At 48.1% G+C, this 12,910-nt stretch overlaps 1 pseudogene; it reads right to left on the bottom strand.

Annotated features, from left to right (window-relative positions):
* Positions 1-1,602: 1,602 nt before the first annotated feature.
* On the bottom strand, positions 1,603-5,171 carry Washc1-ps2 (WASH complex subunit 1, pseudogene 2; annotated as a pseudogene).
* Between the last annotated feature and the right edge of the window lie 7,739 nt (positions 5,172-12,910).

Genomic DNA, 12,910 nt, shown 5'->3' on the forward strand with positions numbered 1-12,910 from the left:
CTTCCCCTTGGGATCTCATACCAGGAGGAAGACTGAGGCTCCCATGGTGGGCAGAGGGGAGCCTGTCTCCATACAGCTCTGACGTGTCATGATGGGCAGGACCACATTCTGACCTCTCACTGTTCACTTAAACCTGAACCTCATCTTAGGACTCCCAACGACGGACTTAGCAACCGTGGAGGGCCTAACTCAGTCTCCCTGTTCTCTTCCTAGTGGAGTCACATTGGGTACATCTCCCTTTTCTACTGTTCATTAGGGTTTGATTAACTGACCTGTTTCAGGGCTGAGCCCAGCCTGTTAACAACTCTGGTAACAAGCTGTGTCTCCCCCAGGCTGGAAGGCAAGGTCCTGCACTGACCGTACATTGTCCCCTGCCTCACAACAGAATTTGGGCAAAATCTCCATCTACTCGATCTTCTCTATGACTTCATTCCTGGCCCAGGCTCGTGAACCCTGGCCTTGCGGCTAATGCAGGACACCAGCCATCCTCTGTGAAGTCCAGTCGCTCCCCTAGCCCCACCCCTGCCATAAGGACAGTACTGGTGAGGAGTCTGGGCACCCAGGTTATCAGCCAGAGCTCAGCCTGCAGCTGGGAGTTGATAGTGAGGTCAAGCACTTGGGATGTTACCTGCCATGTTTGCCTTGTGAGGGCGGAGGAGGGAACTTACCTGATGGCTACCTCTGTGCTGAGGTAATTGTAACTTGGAGCCTGGTAGGGTGATCAGGTATCAGAGAGGCTGCAGGCATGTGTCTAGCCTCCTATCCTCACACACCTGCCAATCTGGTTTCCACACCAGTGGAGGGAAAGCATCCTTGCCCTTGCCTTCTCTGGGTGTACAAGGTTCAGTCTGCCTTTCCCTCCCAGCAAAGCCTTGGTAAACATCCCTGCATATGCAGTTTCAGGCACAAAGCAGGTCTTCTGACAGCCTGTGGCACCCCAGAGTGGTGCCCGGATGGCCCATATACCAAAGAGATACCAGCAGGAAATCTGAATCATCCTGAGGAAACGGCAAGTCCTGCCTGCCTCCGCCAGCAGTCCAGTCTGAGATCTGCCTGTCCCACAAGATGTCCTGCTGGACTTCAATGCCAGACACCACCTTAGTAGAGGGCAGCCCCTAGAGCATGACAGGAGGCATCTGTGTAGTTGGGAGCCTCTGCTGTCTGCAGCCAAGGCTACCCTGCCTCTGCCCAAGGCTACCCTGCCTCTGCCCAAGGCTACCCTGCCTCGGCCCTTTCTAGCTGACCCGAGTTGTCCTTGAGCTTTGACCCTTTCATCTACACCACAGAAATCCACATTTCCAGGGCAGTGCCACAGGGACCTCATACCAGTGTCACTTCCTAATCGCAGCCCTACCTTCCTGTGTCCTCACCCTTCACAGGACTCCCTCCCCGCTGGCCTCTAAGCCCTCCCTGTGGCCTGCAGTAGCTCCTGTCCACAGCACCTCAGCAAACACCCAGGCATTTCCCAGTGGACAGATATCCCTCCCTCCCTCCCCCTGCAATAGCTGACCTCATCCCCATGTGCCTTGATCCCAGGGAGATTGAGCTCAGTTCGCCCAGACATCCTGTACCATGCCTGAGCACACTTGGGAAGGAGGACAGTTCACCTTCTCCGAAGCCACAGCCCACATGGCTGCTCTTCATTTATTAAAAGGCCACTGTTGGCTGGGGTTCAGGCCTACAGTTACTTTCTTTAGTCCAGCATGTTGCTGTTTTCTCTCAGGATCCTTCAAAGGAAGAAGCACTTCGGGGAAGGATCCAGTGAAGCAGTCGCATGAAACAGGGAAGGCAGCAGACAGCTCACAGAGCCTGACTCCATGAAGAGAATTTAGGCACAGGCTTGGGACACCTGCACAAACCCCTGCAGCTCCTTGGTAACAGAGCCTGACAGGCACCGACTGGCCCAGGAGCCCCTGCAGGCTGTTCCTGCTGGTGGAGGAGAAGGGCCAAAGCACTCTTAGGACTCCCAGTCATCCTCGTCCTCGTCTCCTACTGGCTGCTGTGGGGGCGGCAGAAGTGGAATGGAGTCTGACATTCGACTGAAGACTCCACCAGGCCCCTCACTGGTGCCAGTGCCAGGTCCTTTTCCAGAGATACCTGGGAGGGAGAGGCGATGAGAGAGAGACAGTGGGGCACTACTTCACCAGCCCCAGGGGGTAGACAATGGGGAAGGTGCCTACCTTTGCGCCTCATGACGAGTTTGTTGAAGAGATCTAACATCAAGTCCCCGCCTTGGCTGGTAGCTCTCACTGTAGTGGGAAAGTGGCAGGAGAGGGCAGTGTAAGATCAGGGACATCACACACTAGGTGCTCGCTGGCCTCTGGCAGCACAGACACACCTGCCTACCAGCCATGTGCTGGTTGTAAGCTCTTGGAGCTTTGGTATATCCATGGGCCCAGTCTCGGCTCGATGGTTCAGTCCTCAGCCTCACTGCATGGAGGAGGACACAAGCTCAGAGGCCAGGCAGTTGGCATTGGCCCACAAAGCAATCAGAAGATCCAGGATGCAAACCCAGGACTCTCAGTGCTGGGGTGCTAAGACAGTGCACACAGGTTAACTAGGAAGCTACCAGCAAGGACTATTGGCAGACATAAAGCCTTGTCCTTGGGATGGGGAGAGCCTCCAGGTCCCCGTCTCAGAGGACCTCACGTTCTCGAACACTTCTTTGGATGATGCTTATCAAAGGTTCTACTTCTTCATGGTTTTACCTGGGAGAACTCAAGACAGGAAAGCTTCCCCGCAGGTCCTGTAGCACCACCTAGAGGGACAAGGGTACCTATCAGGACAGCCACGAGGGACTTATGGTGAGTAGACAGGGAGCCTGGCTACTGTGACATCCTCTGTCCCTCACCTTGCTCCTGCTCCTTCTGTTTCTTCTTCTCAAGCTTGAGTTCCTTAACACTGCACAGCTTAGCCCTGCAGATGCACTCGCATGGTGGATGGACTCAAGCAGAGTGGCCTGGCCGCTGGAGGGGTCAACCACCTCCTTAGGGGCCTCCTGAACAGAGGCTGTAAGGAGAAGGGCGAAGGGCAGCTCAGCATCACAGGACAGGGAAGGCTGTCCAGCCTCAGGCTGGGCGCTGCCTCAGGAGCCTGACAAACCGAAACTGACCTGGATTTCTCAATGAGCTGAGGGGACGTGGGCCCAGGCGTCTCTCCTCTCTCTCCAACCCTCTTTTATTAACACTGTGGGGTGACAGACCTGAGAGTCTGATGCTCTGAGTGTTCTAACTTAGCACCATAAGACAACAAAGGGTTTTCTGCTCCTTGAAGTGGCTGGGGAGAGGCTGAGAGAGGTGATGTGAAAGCTGGAATTTGGTTGTTTCAAGTTTTTATAGTCCCCCTGCCCGCTGACTACACTAGAAATGGCAGAGAGCTTCTCCAAGGCTTCCTCTGCCCTGAAAGTCAGACTCTCACAACTCGGTATAGCACAGAGACCACTGTACCAACCCCGTGAGACAAGACACGCACCCCGAGAACTCTCTGTAGATCCCAGATCTAGGAATATGTGACCTACTGAGAGCTTTTCAGGGACCAGGGCAAGAGAAAGCCAGAGGTTCTGTTAAGGAGAGCTGACCACAGGGTTGGGGATTTAGCTCAGTGGTAGAGCGCTTGCCTAGCAAGCGCAAGGTCCTGTGTTCAGTCCCCAGCTCCGAAAAAAAAAAAAAAGAGAGCTGACCACATGTACCCCCACTGCACTACCCTACCTGAGTGGGCCACGCCGATGCCAGTGTCTTCTCCCCTGGCAACCTTGACAGTCACAGTTGCCACGTCAGGGGACATCGCTGGTTGGGGGGTACTGACCAGCGCTGTGGGAGCTGGGGGAGGTGGCGGTGGAGGAGGAGGAGGAGGCGGTGGTGGTGCCAACAGCGCTCCATCCTCCCGTTCTGTGAGGGAAGTGAGAGCATAGAAGGGTTTGAGGAAGGACTCAGCAAGGACCTTCTGGGTCAGTTCCATCCTCTGGCTCACCTGGCTGGAAAGGTTCTGCCACCTCCGTATGGAAGGCAGGCAGCTCTGGAATAGCACCAGGGGCAGACAGGGCAATACCGGAACCCAAATCCGCACTGTACATCAGGTCGTCCGAGATGCCAGGCAAGTCGGGTAGGTAGGATGGCACATCGATCTCAGGAACCTGGCCCAGGCCTGGCACATAGAAGTAGTTTTCTGGAGCCTATGGGGACACGTGAGACAGGAAATGTGATGGTTCTGCCATAGCTCAGGGCCCACGCTGAGACCATGTGGCAGGCCGCACAAGTGGACCCACGCAGCTGGGTAGACAGAGGCTTAGTGGAGCCCTCACGGAACAGTACAAGGGCCTGCCTGCCCAGGCGCCCCACACCTACCGGCTGCTCCAGCTGCTCTCTCTTGCTGATGGACAGAGGAGCATCGAACAACTTCTCCTCCTCTGTGCCCAAGATGGTGTGTGTTTTCGTTACTGCGCCAGCCAGAGTGTCCAGGAAAACATACTGCTTATACCTGTGGAGGGGGCTAGGGTCAGGAGGCTACCTCTGTCCCGAGGCCAGGGAGGCCCCTACCACCCCTCCTACTCATTGGCTAAGCACTTTGTGCATTGGAGATCCACTCTTAGGAACCCAATCAAGTCCTGAGAATTGTGCCAGGCTCAGGTCTCCAAAGCCATCCAAGCAAGGTCTCCCTCCCTCCCTCCCTCCCTCCCTCCCTCCCTCCCTCCCTCCCTTCCTCCCTCCGTCCTTACCTCCCTCCTTCTCTCGCTCTTCCTGCTCAATGATTTCCCAGCCATTATGAAGAATACTAAAGTGCCTTAAATTCACTATTGGGGTGTCTTAGGGTTTTATTGCTGTGAATAGACACCATGATCAATGCAAATTTTATAAAGGACAACATTTAATTGGGGCTGGCTTACAAGTTCAGAGGTTCAGTCCATTATCATCAAGGCGGAAGCATGGCAGCATCCAGACAGGCATGGTGCAGGAGGAGCTGAGTTCTACATCTTCACCTGAAGGAACAGCCTCAGCATCCTAGGAGGAGTTAGGTGGTCTCCAAACCCACCGCACAGTGACACACATCCTCCAACAAGGCCACACCTTCCAATAGTGCCACTCCCTGGGCCAAGCATATCACATTGGGCAAACAGCACTCTGGAGAAAGCTTGCCTGACCCACTGTTAATACAGAGTCGTCCTTACTGAGCATCCTCACCTTGTCCTCCCCACCTTCATCCTCCCAGGCCTCAGGATCTGAGGCAGCATGGGTCTAGAGGATGGTTTTAAGCTGCAGATCAAAGGCTCTTATCAATAAACCTGTGTCTCCCACACAAAAGAGTTGTCTGTGCACTAGGCGGCATCCCTTGAAAAGACATGTACAAATATATGTGTAGTCCAGATGTGGTGCCAACAGCAGACTTCTGGGGACAGCGTAGCATGACATGGATGACATGGGACCCTCAGAAGCAGGAGACTCATCCCTCCAGGGGTCAGCCATCAGGAATAAGGAGCGGCCCTCAGCAGGCCTGGATGGTGGCATCTCAGAAGACTGCTGGCTGCTCCTTGTAGAAGATTGTTCCCATTTGTCCAACGTTAGCCCTGGACAATGGCTATATACATTTCATTTGTGTGTGACTGCTTTCAAGTCAGCCTTGGTGTGCGCAATTATTCTACTACATCTGACTGTCCTATTTCTCCCTCTGCTCTCATGAATTCTGTGTAACTAGATGTTCATTGATAAAATGATTCTGAAACAATCAAAAACTGAGGCATGGGGGGACAGCACAGCACATTCTGAATGGCCCAGGTTCGTGCTGTGAAAGAGGTTCTGGAAAATTAACCCAACAACCCTGGGTGCACTCTCATTTTTGGAACAACGCAATAACTGCACAACAGTAGTTTCCCGTTAATGTCAGACTTGCAAAAAAGTTTGAAGAAATTATGTCTAGAAATAAATTAAGAAAATGGAACAGAGAATCATACAGGGTCCATTACCAGAAAGAAGAATTTACTGAAACTATGAAAATCATTAATATGAGAGACACAATCATGAGACCAGGGAAAAATGGAAGAAGGGAACACAAACACAGGATACTTTAATTCATGAGGGAAGAAGCTATTGAACTTATTAAATGGTTTTACATAATACTTGAGAGTGGTTCCTGGTCTCCTTTGGCTATGAATGATAAGTAAAAGGAGACTTCTGAAAGAAGATGTAGAATGCGTACATGTATACACTAGTAAAACCATGTTAATGCACTGGGACTCTTATGAGAATCATTGTTTGCAGCATGCAGAAGCAGAAGCTAGCAGAAGTGCTGAGTTAGGGATTAACCTGTTTCTTTCTAACCACTGCCTGCCACCTTTGCCGTGCCATTTATCATTAGAACTTCTCAGGAAACACCTTGTAGTTGGCCTGGAGCTCTGAGCTCTGAAGTAGAAATGACAAGTTTATAATTCTTATTTTGGCCATGGGCTTGGGAAAAGGGGAGGCTTGAAACTTTGAGGAACAATCATACTTCTTGGTTCTTAGTTCTTTGTGAGATGTGGTCTTTCTTTTGAGTCTGGCACATCTGGTAATGATTACAGAATGTCTACCTCCTTCGAGTAACAAAGAAAGTGCAGAGTTATTTCACCAAGAATCATCTGAGAGCATCCGTCTTAGTGAGCTGTAATACACTTGGGAATGGTTTTCCCTGAGGAAGCCTTCCTTGCTGGATCTTGGCCCCGCCCAGCAGTCTGGGTTTGAGGCTTCCCTGCAGCTGCTTGGCTTGACACTGAGGATGCCATTGGCTGTAATTGCACTCCACATCCTGCCACTCCCTTAGTGGCTCTGGCTCTGGTTCTTTGGATAAAGTATAGTGTATGAAATACTCACTGAGCAAGCAGGGATGAGTCAGTCTCCAAACTCCTGAGGCCATGTCTGCTTTGATTTACTTTTCTTTGTGGTGGAGTCCAAGTGTGCACACTTGAGTAGTTCTTAGGTGAATCTTAAGTGCCTCTCAGTGTGTGAACACTAGGGTAGAGTTTTAGGGTGACTTTGCTGTCCTTTCTCAACCCTCTGCTGCTCTTCAACACCACAGAGGTAATGACTGACCAGCAATAAGAAGAAATAGCCAGCAAGAAGAGCTGAGGGACAGGCCTGGCTTAGATGACCCTAGAGTATTAACCTTGAGAAGAATACTGGTCTGACAGGTTATTTGACTTCTAAGAGCAGGAAATGTGATGTTAAAATATTTCCCTGAGAGAGTATTCAAATCAACAAAATCAGAACTGAAAAGGGAGACATAACAACAAAAACAGGAAATTCAAAAACTCATTAGATCCTACTACAAAAGCCTGTACTCAACAAGACTGGAAAATCTGGATGATGTGGACAGTTTTCTAGGCAGATACCAGGTACCAAAGTTAGATCAGGATTGGACAAACCATCTAAACAGTCCCACAACTCCTAAAGAAATAGAAGCACTCATTAGAGTCTCCCAACCAAAAAAGCCCAGGACTGGATGGGTTTAGTGCAGAATTATGTCAGACCTTCGTGGAAGACCTAATACCAGTACTCTCCAAACTGTTCCACAAAATAGAGACTGAAAGAACACTACCCAATTCCTTCTATGACGTCACAGTTCACCTATAGCTAAACCACACAGAGACCCAAAAACGAAAGAGAGCTTCAGACCAACTTCCCTTATGAATGTTGATGAAAAATTACTCAATGAAATTCTTGTGACTCCAAGAACATATCAAAGCAATCATCCACCATGATCAAGTAGGCTTCATCCCAGGGATGCAGAGATTGTACAATACATGGAAATCTATAAACATAATCTACTATATGAACAAACTCACAGAAAAAAACCCACGTGATTATCTCACTAGGTGCTGAGAAAGCATTTGACAAAATTCAACACCGCTTCATGTTAAAAGTCTTGGAAACACCAGGAATCCGAGGTCCCTACCTAAACATAGTAAAACAATATACAGCAAACCAGTTGCCAACATGGAACTAAATGGAGGGGTACTTGAAGCAATGACACTAAAGTCAGGGACTAGACAAGGCTGCCACTCTCTCCACACCTATTCAGTGTAGAACTTGAAGTGCTCGCCAGAGCATTCAGACAACATGGAGGTCAGAGGGATACAAATTGGAAAGGACGAAGTTAAAATATCACTATTTGCAGATGATATGATAATATACTTCAGTGACCCCAAAAATTCCAACGGAGAACTCCTAAACCTCATAAACAACTTCAGCAAAGTGGCTGGATATAAAGTTAACTCAAACAAATCAGTAGCCTTCCTCTACTCAAGGGATAAACAGGCTGAGAATGAAATTAGGGACATGACACACTTCACAATAGTCACAAATAATGTAAAATGCCTCAGTGTGACTCTAACCAAGCAAGTGAAAGATCTTTATGACAAGTCTCTGAAGAAAGAAATCAACGAATATCTCAGAAGATGGAAAGATCTCCCAGGATCATGGATTGGCAGGATTAATATAGGAAAAATAGCCATCTTGCCAAAAGCAATCTACAGATTCAATGCAATTCCCATCAAAATTCCAACTCAATTCTTGAGTTTGCAAATTCAATTGGAATCATAAAAAAACCAAAATAGCAAGAGCTTCTGGGGGAATCACCATCTCTGACCTCCAGCTGTATACAGAGCAATAGTGATAAAACTGTATGGTATTGGTACAGAGACAGGCAGGTAAATCAATGGAATAGAATTGAAGACCCAGAAATGAACCCACACACCTGTGGTCACTTTATCTTTGCCAAAGGAGCTAATACCATCCAGTGGAAAAAAGATAGCATTTTCAACAAACGGTGCTGGTTCAACTGGAGGTCAGCATGTAGAGGAATGCAAATTGATCCATTCTTTTCGACCTGAATAAATCTCAAGTCCAAGTGGATCAAGGACCCCACATATAAAACCAGATACACAAAGTAATGGAAGAAAAAGTCAGGAAGAGCCTCGAAACATGGACACTGGGGGAAATTTCCTGAACAGAACACCAATGGCTTACACTCTAAGATCAAGAATAGACAAATGGGACTTCATAAAATTGCAAAGCTCCTGTAAGGCAAAAGACACTGTCATTAGGACAAAACAGAAACTAAGAGATTTGGAAAAGATCTTTACCAATCCTACATCTGATGGAGGGCTAATATCCAACATATACAAAGAACTTAAGAAGTTAGACTCCAGAGAAACAAATAATCCTATTAAAAATGGGGTAGAGTTCTAAACAAAGAATTCACAACTGAGAAATATTGAATGGCTGAAAAGCATATAAAGAAATGTTCAACATCCTTAGTCGTCAGGGAAATGTATCAAAACAACCCTGACATTCCAATTCACACTATGGCTAAGATAAAAAACTGAGGTGACAACAGATACTCGCCAGGATATAGAGAAAGAGGAACACTCCTCCATTGTTGGTGGGATTGAAAGCTGATACAACCCCTCTGGAAGTCAGTCTGGAGGTTCCTCAGAAAATTGGACCTATTACAACCTGAGGACCTGACTATACCACTTTTGGGCATATACCCAAAAGATGCTCCCACATATAACAAGGACACATGCTCCACTGTGCTCATAGCACCCTTATTTATAATAGCCAGAAGCTGGAAAGAACCAAAATGCCCTTCAGCAGAGGAATGGATACAGAAAAGTTGGTGCATCTACACAATGGAGTGCTACTCAGTTATCAAAACAATGACTTCATGAAATTCATAGGCAAGTGGATGGAAATAGAAAATACCATCCTGAGTGAGGTAACCCAAACACAGAGAAACACACATGATATGCACTCACTGATAAGTGGATATTAGCCACAAAGCTCAGATTACCCAAGATACAATCCACAGACCACATGAAGCTCAAGAAGAATGATGACCAAAGTGCAGATGCTTCAGTCCTTAGAAGGGTGAACAAAAATATTCACAGGAGGAACTATGAAGACAAAGTTTGGAGCAGAGACTGAAGTAAAGGCCATCCCGAGACTGCCTCACCTGGGGATCCACCCATATACATAGTCACCAAACCCAGACACTATTGCAGATGCCAAGAAGTGCGTGCTGACAGGAGCCTGATATAACTGTCTCCTGAGAGGTTCTGCCAGAACCTGACAAATACAGAGGTGAGGATGATTGCAGCCAACCATTGAACTGAGAACAGGGTCCCCAATGGAAGAGTTAGGGAAGGATTGAAGGAGCTGAAGAGGTTTGCAACCCCATAAGGACAACAATACCAACCAACCAGAGTTCCCAGGGAGTAAACCACCATCCAAAGAGTATGGGGTTACCCATGGCTCCAGCTGCATATGTAGCAGAGGATAAGCTTGTCAGGCATACAAAACTCCCGTTCTGTACTTTGTGGTTATTGATGCTTTTCACCCTTGTTTGACTGAGAACAAGGCTCTGAGCCTGATATTTCCAAGATTCACCTCTATGCAATTCACAGTCCCACAGCTCAAATCTGTATAGATACCACTCTGGAATGAGTCCAGGGACAAGGACCAAATGGGACTTCATACCCATTTGATAGGAGAAGCCCTTAGTCCTGGGGAGGCTGGACTCCCAGTGTAGGATATGTCAGGCTGGGAAAGCAGGAAGGGGTGGGTGGCGGGGGAACACCCTCAAAGACACAGGGGAAGGGGGTGGGATGGGGGTTTATGGACAGGAACCTGGGTGATGGGATATAACTATCCTGTTTTTGTTCTATCCTAGAGCAAGATGTCAGGTACAGTGACTTCATAGGGTGATCATGAATTCCTGTGTCCCAGGTGGCATTGCTGACCTGAAGCCTCCATCCAGAGGCAGATGTGCTCTTCCAGATGGGGGAGCTGATACCTGGACTACATTTGAGTCATGAATCTCACCCTCACACAATCCCTCCCACTTTCCTTTTGCTTTCCTCCTAAAAGCAGAGGATGTAGTGATTTCAGTATCCACTGGAACCACTCAGTACACCACCTTAGGGCCACTGCATTGCTCTGCTGCCTTGCACTGCTATTCTGTAAATGGTGAGCTCACTTTGAGATTGCCAGAGAGCATGGCAATCACAGCACTAAGGGTCACAGATGCATGACATGGCTCTGTGAGCCTTGCACAGGTCGTTTTCTTTAACGTCCCCTCCCAATGTCTAAAGTTGGAATCTCTGAATGATTCTCTGTAGGTTTAGTGTTGCTGAGGCATAGGCCTGTAAATAAAACATGGATAAAACCCATGTCAGGCACCTTGTCCCTGGACTCATTCCAGAGTGGTATCTATACAGATTTGAGCTGTGGGACTGTGAATTGCATAGAGGTGAATCTTGGAAATATCAGGCTCAGAGCCTTGTTCTCAGTCAAACAAGGGTGAAAAGCATCAATAACCACAAAGTACAGAATGGGAGTTTTAATGTCGCCTGTGGGTCCACCTATTTCCAGCCCCTTGAAATCTTTCTTTAAAAAAATCTTTCTTAGCCCATGTGTCAAGTGGGATAAGATCAGGACATGACACTCCCAATCAGGACTCTCTCATAGATGAGGTACCTGAGGAGGACTGTGGATACCTGGGCACAAGACTCCTAAACATGGTATCACAGAAACACAAGTTTCACATTCCTAGTCCTGGTTGCAACAGCATCGCCACCAAGCTTCTTCTGTGGAGTGGGGCCTTCTTCCTCTTCTAGGATTCAAGGTAACCTCTGACCTGAGGCTCTCAGGCTCTCTGTATCTTGCAATGTCTGACGATACTTTGGTCCTTGAACTTTCCTCCTGTGCATGGATGTTTTCCAAGTACTTCCTAAGGATGTGGTCCATCCTTATAGAGCCCAAGCTATTGGCTGCAATCCAGTGCTAAGCTGGGGACATCAGCAAGGCCAAAATGTTTGTGACAAGAGGCTTAATATGGAGAACAAAATGAAGGAACTTGTGTAAGTTGAGAGAAGAATGGTTTCTTGCAGTAGATATAGTCCCAGCTGTCTCCCACCAGTCTTTGTACCTCCCAGACATCCTAGCGCCCCACCAATGTATAAGAAACCCTCCTTACTATACTTGTCCCTCTAACCTGAAAGTCTGAGCTTTTCCATGGTGCTCTCCTGTCAGCAGAATCAGAAGCTTACTGAAGTGCTATCCAAGGAGACATACAAGAACTGAAGGAGGCTGAGAGGGGAGACTTTTGAGCTCTCTGCGCTAGGACAGTCAGGCTTTTTTGGAAAGAGTTAACCTGTGCCATACTGCCTGTCCAGTGGCATCGTAGCTGTCCTGGGGAAGGTGACTGCCTGAACTGGTGAACAGCATGGCGTCTCCAGGCCTTTGTTCTCCTACCTACAATGGCTAAGAATGGAAACATCCAGTCAGGGGTATCCACATGGACACCTCAAAGGTCTGATCACTGTGGTCAGACCATGACTGGGGATCAGATATGGAAGAGCTTCAAGAATGGGGTTAGTGAGCACAGAGAATGTGAGGATCCCAGCAGAACTCTGAGGAGAGAGGACAGGGAGACACAACTACACCTTTATTGATCATATGCCCAGACCGCAAGCTTAAGCCCGGACCAATACCTCTTTGGCGAATGGTCCCTGCCTGCTTAGAGGATAAACGATGTGAGGAAGCCGTTAGAGCCATTAGGACAGGTCAGAGGGTCCTTGCAGAACAACAAGAAAATATGTCAGAGGGAGAAAAGGTCTCGAAAGAAAAAAAAGAAAAGAAAAGGAGATAAAAGGAACCGAGAGAAGGCAGAGATAAAAAAAAAGAGGATAATCAGGACCAGGAAACAAATAAGATATATTCTTCTTTAAAAACCTTGACCTTAGGAATGTCAGATGATTCAGAGTTTAGTGAGGATGATGAGGCTAATCTCGAGGAAGAGGCTGCTCAGTGTGAGAGGGAGAGATTAGACAAGAAAGCAGTTATACCAACAGCACCTCCATATAACCCTCAATATAAAAGCA

The sequence above is a fragment of the Rattus norvegicus genome, chromosome 9 (genome assembly GCF_036323735.1).
Source record: "Rattus norvegicus strain BN/NHsdMcwi chromosome 9, GRCr8, whole genome shotgun sequence".
Lineage (NCBI taxonomy): Eukaryota > Metazoa > Chordata > Mammalia > Rodentia > Muridae > Rattus > Rattus norvegicus.